The sequence below is a fragment of the Anabas testudineus genome, chromosome 13 (assembly GCF_900324465.2).
Source record: "Anabas testudineus chromosome 13, fAnaTes1.2, whole genome shotgun sequence".
NCBI lineage: Eukaryota > Metazoa > Chordata > Actinopteri > Anabantiformes > Anabantidae > Anabas > Anabas testudineus.
In genome coordinates this window covers 18,542,252-18,549,230 of record NC_046622.1, presented here as the reverse complement: position 1 = coordinate 18,549,230, position 6,979 = coordinate 18,542,252, and the positions used below count along the sequence as shown (strand labels likewise).

The 6,979-nt window shown below is 39.4% G+C and overlaps 1 protein-coding gene across 2 annotated transcripts in view; it reads left to right on the top strand.

The window, feature by feature from the left end:
- Nucleotides 1–1,791: 1,791 nt before the first annotated feature.
- Nucleotides 1,792–6,979, top strand: part of sipa1l3 (signal-induced proliferation-associated 1 like 3) — a 54,857-nt gene continuing 49,669 nt past the window's right edge. The window contains exon 1 of one of the 2 annotated variants that reach the window (XM_026368480.1): nucleotides 1,792–1,927. The gene's annotated coding sequence lies outside the window, so the exon portion shown is untranslated. The remainder of the gene's footprint in view (nucleotides 1,928–6,979) is intronic. The other variant, XM_026368488.1, reaches the window with a different exon arrangement.

Sequence of the window (6,979 nt, the reverse complement as noted above, 5' to 3'; positions counted from 1 at the left end):
AAGATGCTTCTGGACTATAATGTGAATAAAACACATTTTGGTAATGCTTTATAATATAGAATGTGATTTACTGTGTAATCTGGTTGTAAGGATGATGGTTTCTACTGGTCTTGAAATGTAGGTACAAACTACTATGGAGAACAGGGGGGAACAGTTGGGCAACAAGTTACAGTACAATAGCAAACAAACAATCACAGGTTTATTTTGATATACAGTAGCGGTAACAGTCATACCCATTATTATTAAACTCTACTGACCCCTGGTGTCTACTGAGTGAAAGTCTTCAGATAATGATTTATTAATTCACCTCCAGTTGTTTCTTTTAGTTGATTTAACCAGGCAGATGTGCCTGATTGTAAAGCATGTCTCAAAACTCACACTGTACTAATATTTTTGGTTGTGTTTTCTTGTTGTACTTGTGTAAGGATGAAATGCGCATAACAGGTTGTGAAAACCAGAACATGCAGATATACAAAAAAAGATTTATGCCAAATGTAATTTATGTCTACTTGTGTTATGTCTTTTACTTTATTTCTTTTTAAATTGTATCTTTTAACTCACTTAATTCACACTTTTGCCAGATTGTTTGCCAATTGTACTATACTATTTGATAAAAAATTAAAATTAACCTACACCTAAACGTTGTTGTTTGTTGTGAACAATGTTTGCATGGTACAAAGCATGCTTCTGTTCGCTTACAGCCAGTAAGACACTATCCATTTTTTCTCAATTTTCTTTTTTCTTTAGTGTCAAACCTATATTGCTGTAAGCTGGACCTGTTTTGGCTGTGTTGAGCACACAAGTGTAAATTCTACATTGTGAGCTCCTGTAGAAAGTTGGTGGATTTATGGTCCCTAATCTTATACAGATTTAGCTGCACAATAAGTTTGTCGCAGTATGTGTGACTCTTAATGTGTTGCTGTCAACCAAATGTTTTTGTGCCTAAAGCTGTTTTTATCTATTTTAATGGAGCGTTGCTTATCTGCTGCATCTAATAGTGGCAAGCCTTAACTGCAGCTGCACCAGCTGTCTTTGTCAAGTGGGTGCCACATTGTTAGCTAGATAATACATTTTTAAAAAATCCACAAACAAACTGCAGTCCTGTGCCACTGAATGAAACATTCAACTGACCTGAACCCATTTGTAAAATACCAAAGTATTGATTATGTTTAGTGACCACCAGGTTGTGCTATTGGCTCATTTGTGAGCGATAAAACCAATTTCATTCAAGAGCACAATAACTATAGTATACTGTATGTAATGTATTATTAATAGTGTTAGGGGTTAACACTGAGATGTATTGTGCCTAATATTGACAGTAAAACATAGCTCTGTACAGTTGTAGAAGGTACTTCATTGCTCCACATATAATCTGGATGCTGAGTACTTTGCGTATTTCTATCTTCTCCTACTTAATACTTAAACTCTGCTAAAATTCTAATTCTAATTCAAAAATAAAAATAGGCTTTTTCATGGTTGGTAAAAAAAAAAAAAACCTGAAGTCGGGAAACCTGGACTCAGATCAATGAAACACAACTGGACTTATGGTGAGAGGGGAAATGTACAACGGGTTTGTCTACCTGTGACTTGAAGATGGGATCAAATATCATAACAGAATAATTGAACATCATCCCCTCCATGTAGTAATGGTTTGTTACCGTGTTAAGTGTGATCTGTGTATGATCTGTGCCCACAGTCCTCTCAGTAGTACTAGTGGTGTGCTGCCCCCTCTCACTTACTATCAGTAGATTGCGCCGACAGCAGCTGCGCAGGCGCAGTGAGTGCGGGCGCAGCTCCGCCGTGGTTTCGGTTGAGCTTTCTGGCAACGTCTCCCTCGGTGAACAGTCGACCGACGAGTGTTTCCACAATGTCTGGACAATTATTTTAACGGAATAGGAGCCGAGCGCTAACACCGGGGCAGCGTTAGGTAAGGTGTGAGCTCTTTTTGGGTTTCTCTGCACAGTTTTTGGTTGAGCAGTGCGGGCTATTCAAAAGCGCTTAAAGTGACGAGCGAACTAAGCGTTAGTTAGCGAGCAACACCGAGAGGCAGCCGAGCGACCAACTTAACTCAATGCGGAGAACAGCGTCCTTACTACGGCCCAGCCGTTAGTCCCAGTCACGCCTGGAGCCGTCTACACCGACTCTCTACTACACGCAGACCTCCTGCCATTCAACCGGGTATATTTAAAGCCTTGAATACGCCGCTACCCGCAAATTGTATAAACTACAAAATATCCTACAACCTTTCTGAACATTAAGGCTCTAGTGCGCATGTCCGCGGTGCACTGCAGATTTGTAGTTTTTCGTAAGTGAGTTAATCGCGGTTGTGAGGATATAAGAAAACTGTAAGATTACAAGTTCCAGACAATGGGAGCTTTGTTTGGGAGCGGAGCTAGCCAGCTAGTTAGCCTGGACGAGCTTTGAATTTCGAGTAGTCCACGGGTCTGCAATCGGAAGTTGCCTTGCCCAGAGATTTGTTTTAGGATGAGCTACACGGGGAATGATTTGGCTGCATGGATACTCACTAACACGCATTTCTTTGGTACTGGGCTTGCACTAGTTGGGAATGCCACTGTGTTTTTTCTTCTGTGGTAGGCTGTGCAACATGTGATGATAGATTGTGATTGTGATAATAAAAGGAGGGTTGATCGTACGCCTACGTGTTTGGACATGTCGATTCTACTCAGTTCTCCAAAGACGTGTGTGCACAGTGCGCAGGATTTATTAGTGCACAATAGATGCAAAAGATAGGTATCTATCTATGTGTATATTTATGTATGCGTGTGTGTGCGTGCGCGATCAGGTTCGTATGCTGAATGGGGAGGTGACGATGCCTCAGCGTGTCGTCTCCCTTTCATAAAGATCCCCTGTGTTGCTGCTGAATCCTTCAACCCAGGAAATGACACGTCGAGTATCATGATGATGGATTTTTCCTGCAAGAGCAACAGAGCATGGCAGCACTGCACATACTCTCGTTATTTACTGTTTGCCACTCATCTGGAACTAATGGAATAATTATTATCTGGGAAAACCTGAGAAAGATGTTCTGTGTCTGCTTCTGTAACCATGGACAGGGTTTGAGTCAATTGGCCCCTGGGTACAGAGATGTCAGTGCACTCCACACCTCCTATATAAGAGCAAAAGCCACTGATTGCCAGACAGAGATGTCTTTGGGTCATTTGGGTCATGATGTTTGATCTCTCTTTTGGTGTCTTTTTTAGTTTTCTGTCTCTTTATGATTTCTGTCACTTTGTGGTTTGATTGACCTCTCATAAGACATATTATTACTCCAAAATGAGGCTCTAGCCCAGCATCACCTGACATCTTGGGTTCTTTTAGGCCTGTTCAGTCATGAATCTATGTTTGTAACAACCCAAATGGTGCACACAGCACTGCCCACTTTTTGCTGTACAATGGGGTACCCTGCATTTCATCTTCTGTTTAAGAGGATGTCAGATTTGAATGCAGTCAATAGAGTTCTTTAAAGTTTTATGCTGAATTGTAATGACATGGTTCTCCATATTGTAAATCCAGTTCCCTTTGATCAACAACTACGCACCAGACAGCAGAACCCAGACATACAATCCTCTCAGTTTGTAGTTTCCATGAAGACATTTCCATTCTTTCTATGGATGTTTGAAAATGCTTAGACAAAAAGCAAAGAGAAGCAGGATTGATGGACTGGGATTTATCAGTATGTACATCTCAAATCCTGTGTGTTTTTAGCTAAAAATTAAGCACATGTTTCAATTATTGAGTAGGCAGAAGTTAAATGTAATTTTTTACACAAGCCTCCATAAATTGATTTAGTGAAAACTATACTGCAGTATAAATTTGATTACGCATGTTTTTATCAGTCAGTGTTGCAGCATGTCCCTGTAAGCTCTTTTTGATCAATTTATTGAAATAATCAGGAGCTTGTAACTTACAAGTGATGGAGCAAACCCACACAAGGTAGCAAGCTTGTCAAACTGTACAAAAATCACTTAATGAAGGTTATTTAAATTCTCCTGTCATCTAATGCTGGGCAAGGTGCAATCAGTAACAGGGCTCTTAAAATGACAACCTAAATACTATCATTAAATGTTAGTTTTAAATACTTTCTTTTGCCTTTTTTAGTTTAACTCTTAAAGCACTTCTGATTTTGACATTCTATCATAATTATATACTCTCTGACTTGGTTGTAGTCTTTCTGTGCTGCATTTAAAAGTCATGTAATGCAATTCAATTCAGTAGCAAATCTTCAAAATCTTTTAAAGCATTTATTTTGTTTGTAATGTGTCAATGACACCAGTTATTGTCTCTTTAAACTTCACCTCCCCAGATCAAGGATTTAAGCAAGATCAAGAATCTTTCCACAATGTTTTTTTCTGGCAATACTGCACAGGTTTAGTACTGTACCTATATAAGCATGTTTGTTTTTATACTCTTACAACAATATCACTATCCATGCTAATCTGTGTTCATGTCATAACTTTGGACCCATATCACATTGTTGTAAAGCCCCTGCAGCAGTCAGCGTGTAGTTAGCACCACCGTGTACCAGATAAATTGTGTACAGTCTGTGATCTTGAGGAAGGTCTCATATTTTATGCAACATATTATGTAGTTTCATTGCATACAGCTGCAGGAACAAAAGATCCTGTCTTCAAAGATTACACACATATATATACAGTCATGGTTATCTGTTGGGTTTTTCCAGGAGGGTCTCTTCTGATGTTTTTAAGCCAGTAAAGACTGTGTTTTGGCACCAGCTCTGGTTAGGGTTCTCGGTTCCCAACCACGACACCTTGGCAGGCCTGCTGCTGTTTGTAATTTTAGAACGAAAATTCTCTTGCCAGGTTTCTATTTAATCCTTAGAGGCATCTTAGTTAAATGAAGGTTAATAGAAATGAACAATTGTGCATACTTGGTGTGTGCAAGAACATACCCACATTATAGCACATCAAATAATATCCTTCACAATTTTTGCGTGAATCTTGATAGGTCGCACAGAGGGAGGACGATACCTTAGGCTATGGGTGACATATGGTATATGTCAGGGTGCATGGTTGCATTTTTTTAAGTATTGTCTTGAACTTGAGTTTAAATGGATCAAACACACATTGAGTGTGTGTTAGAAAGACCTACAGTATATCATAGATATATTCATAGATATATATTATTTTACATATAGAGTGCAGGTGTACAGTTTAAAATCAAACAGTATTAGACCACCAACAGCCCTGTGAAAACAACAGCAGTCCACTGTCCCCACTCTCTTTGCTCTTTCTCCCTTGAGGTGTAATACATAAATCAGCATGCATGGCAGTGCTGAGAGATTTATAGTAAGAGGAGTATGCCATGTTTCCTGAAATGAGCCTCTGCTTAACAACCTACTGTGTAACTATAAAACATTTGCTGGGTAGGCAGTTGATCTATCAATCCTGCCTCCTCCTTTTTTTTCTTTTTTCTTCTCACTCCCTCAGAGGTCAGATTCCCTCAAGGTGTTGTTTACCAATCTGTGCTTTCTTCTCAGGAAAGAGGATGAATCAGAGAATCACAGTGCTGTGCATGATGTTCAAAAAGTGTTCATTGCGTTTGGCTGATAGTGCTGTACTTTTTTTTTTTAAACAGAGGTGTCAATCTTCTCAGTTTGAATATAAGACAAAATAGGCCCAGGCATAGCAGAATCTATATCCCGGGCTACATCTTTCTTCTCTTGACTCTTTTCAGTGCTGGGTATGTTTGACTGAGGTAAATATAGCCTGTTGGTTTTTGCTCGAGGATAAACACAGATGTTGAGGAGGCCTCTCTTGCCACAGGTCGGCCTCCGTCCTCCCCATGGTCAGCTCTGGTAGTTGAGGCAGAGAGTGAGAGGAGAAGTCTCACCATCCTTCCAAGAGACACTTAAACAACATTATATGACTTAACACCAAGTCTTTGACAGTGTTGTAGGAGATGTATAGATAGGCTACAGTGCATTTAAACAAAGTCTTTAACATAAAGATTGATTTAAACAGACATATATACAGTATGCAGCTGCTCATTTAGCAAAGGCCACTCTACATTTAGTAATGGTTATCTACCTAAGAAAGAGTTTTCACTTGGCTGTGTGGGATGCTGAGTTTATTCTTAAATACTTGGATCTGTGTGTACTGATGTAGAGGAGAACTTGAAGATTTTCACACACAGGACTATAAGCAATTAGACCTGACTTTTTGTGTTATTACTGAATTCTCACACTGAATCCAAGACAATGAGGGCTGGGACTCTCTGCAATTACTGCCTATAGGCCTGCTCAGTCCCCAGACAGTACTGAATGTGCTCATCTTCATAGCATTAAGAGCTGTTATCCATTTTTATAATGATTTTCTCCATCCTACATGCCTCTTTAAAAGGGGACTGATGAATGTAAATGGTGTTTCAGTGCTGGGCTGTAAAGGACTGTTCATGATAGAAGCACAGATCATGTATTTGATCTCTGGGGAACACCTAGCCATTAACATAAACTGTCAGTGGGTTGAGAGTGGCAGGTGCCACCTTTCTTTGTGTTGCCTTTATTTTTGTCAGTGAAAATCCTGAGCACTATGTGTGTGTGTTCCCACAAACAAGTATTCTGGAAAGTAGAAATCCTTCATGATGGGATAACGCAACAGCTGATTCTCCATCTGTTTTTAGGTGGAGTAAATTAACCTCATGTGCCCCACATACACTTGAGCTTGCCCATCACACACATGCCAAGTCATAAGCTTCTGTTTTTTTCCCGAACTACTGCAAAGAATATAAAGGGCTATTCTACAGATAAAGTTAAGATTTGTTTTAAAGCAAAGCCCCCTCAAAAAGCTCAGGTAATGCAATACACTTTTAAAGATGTGAACATGGGCCTTGAGAAACTGTGATTTAAATCCTTTTCCCCTTTTTTTATATTTTAAAGACTGTGCTACTATTACTGAGTTGTTTTCATTATCAAAAATGTGCCAATTATTTGATTTAGAAA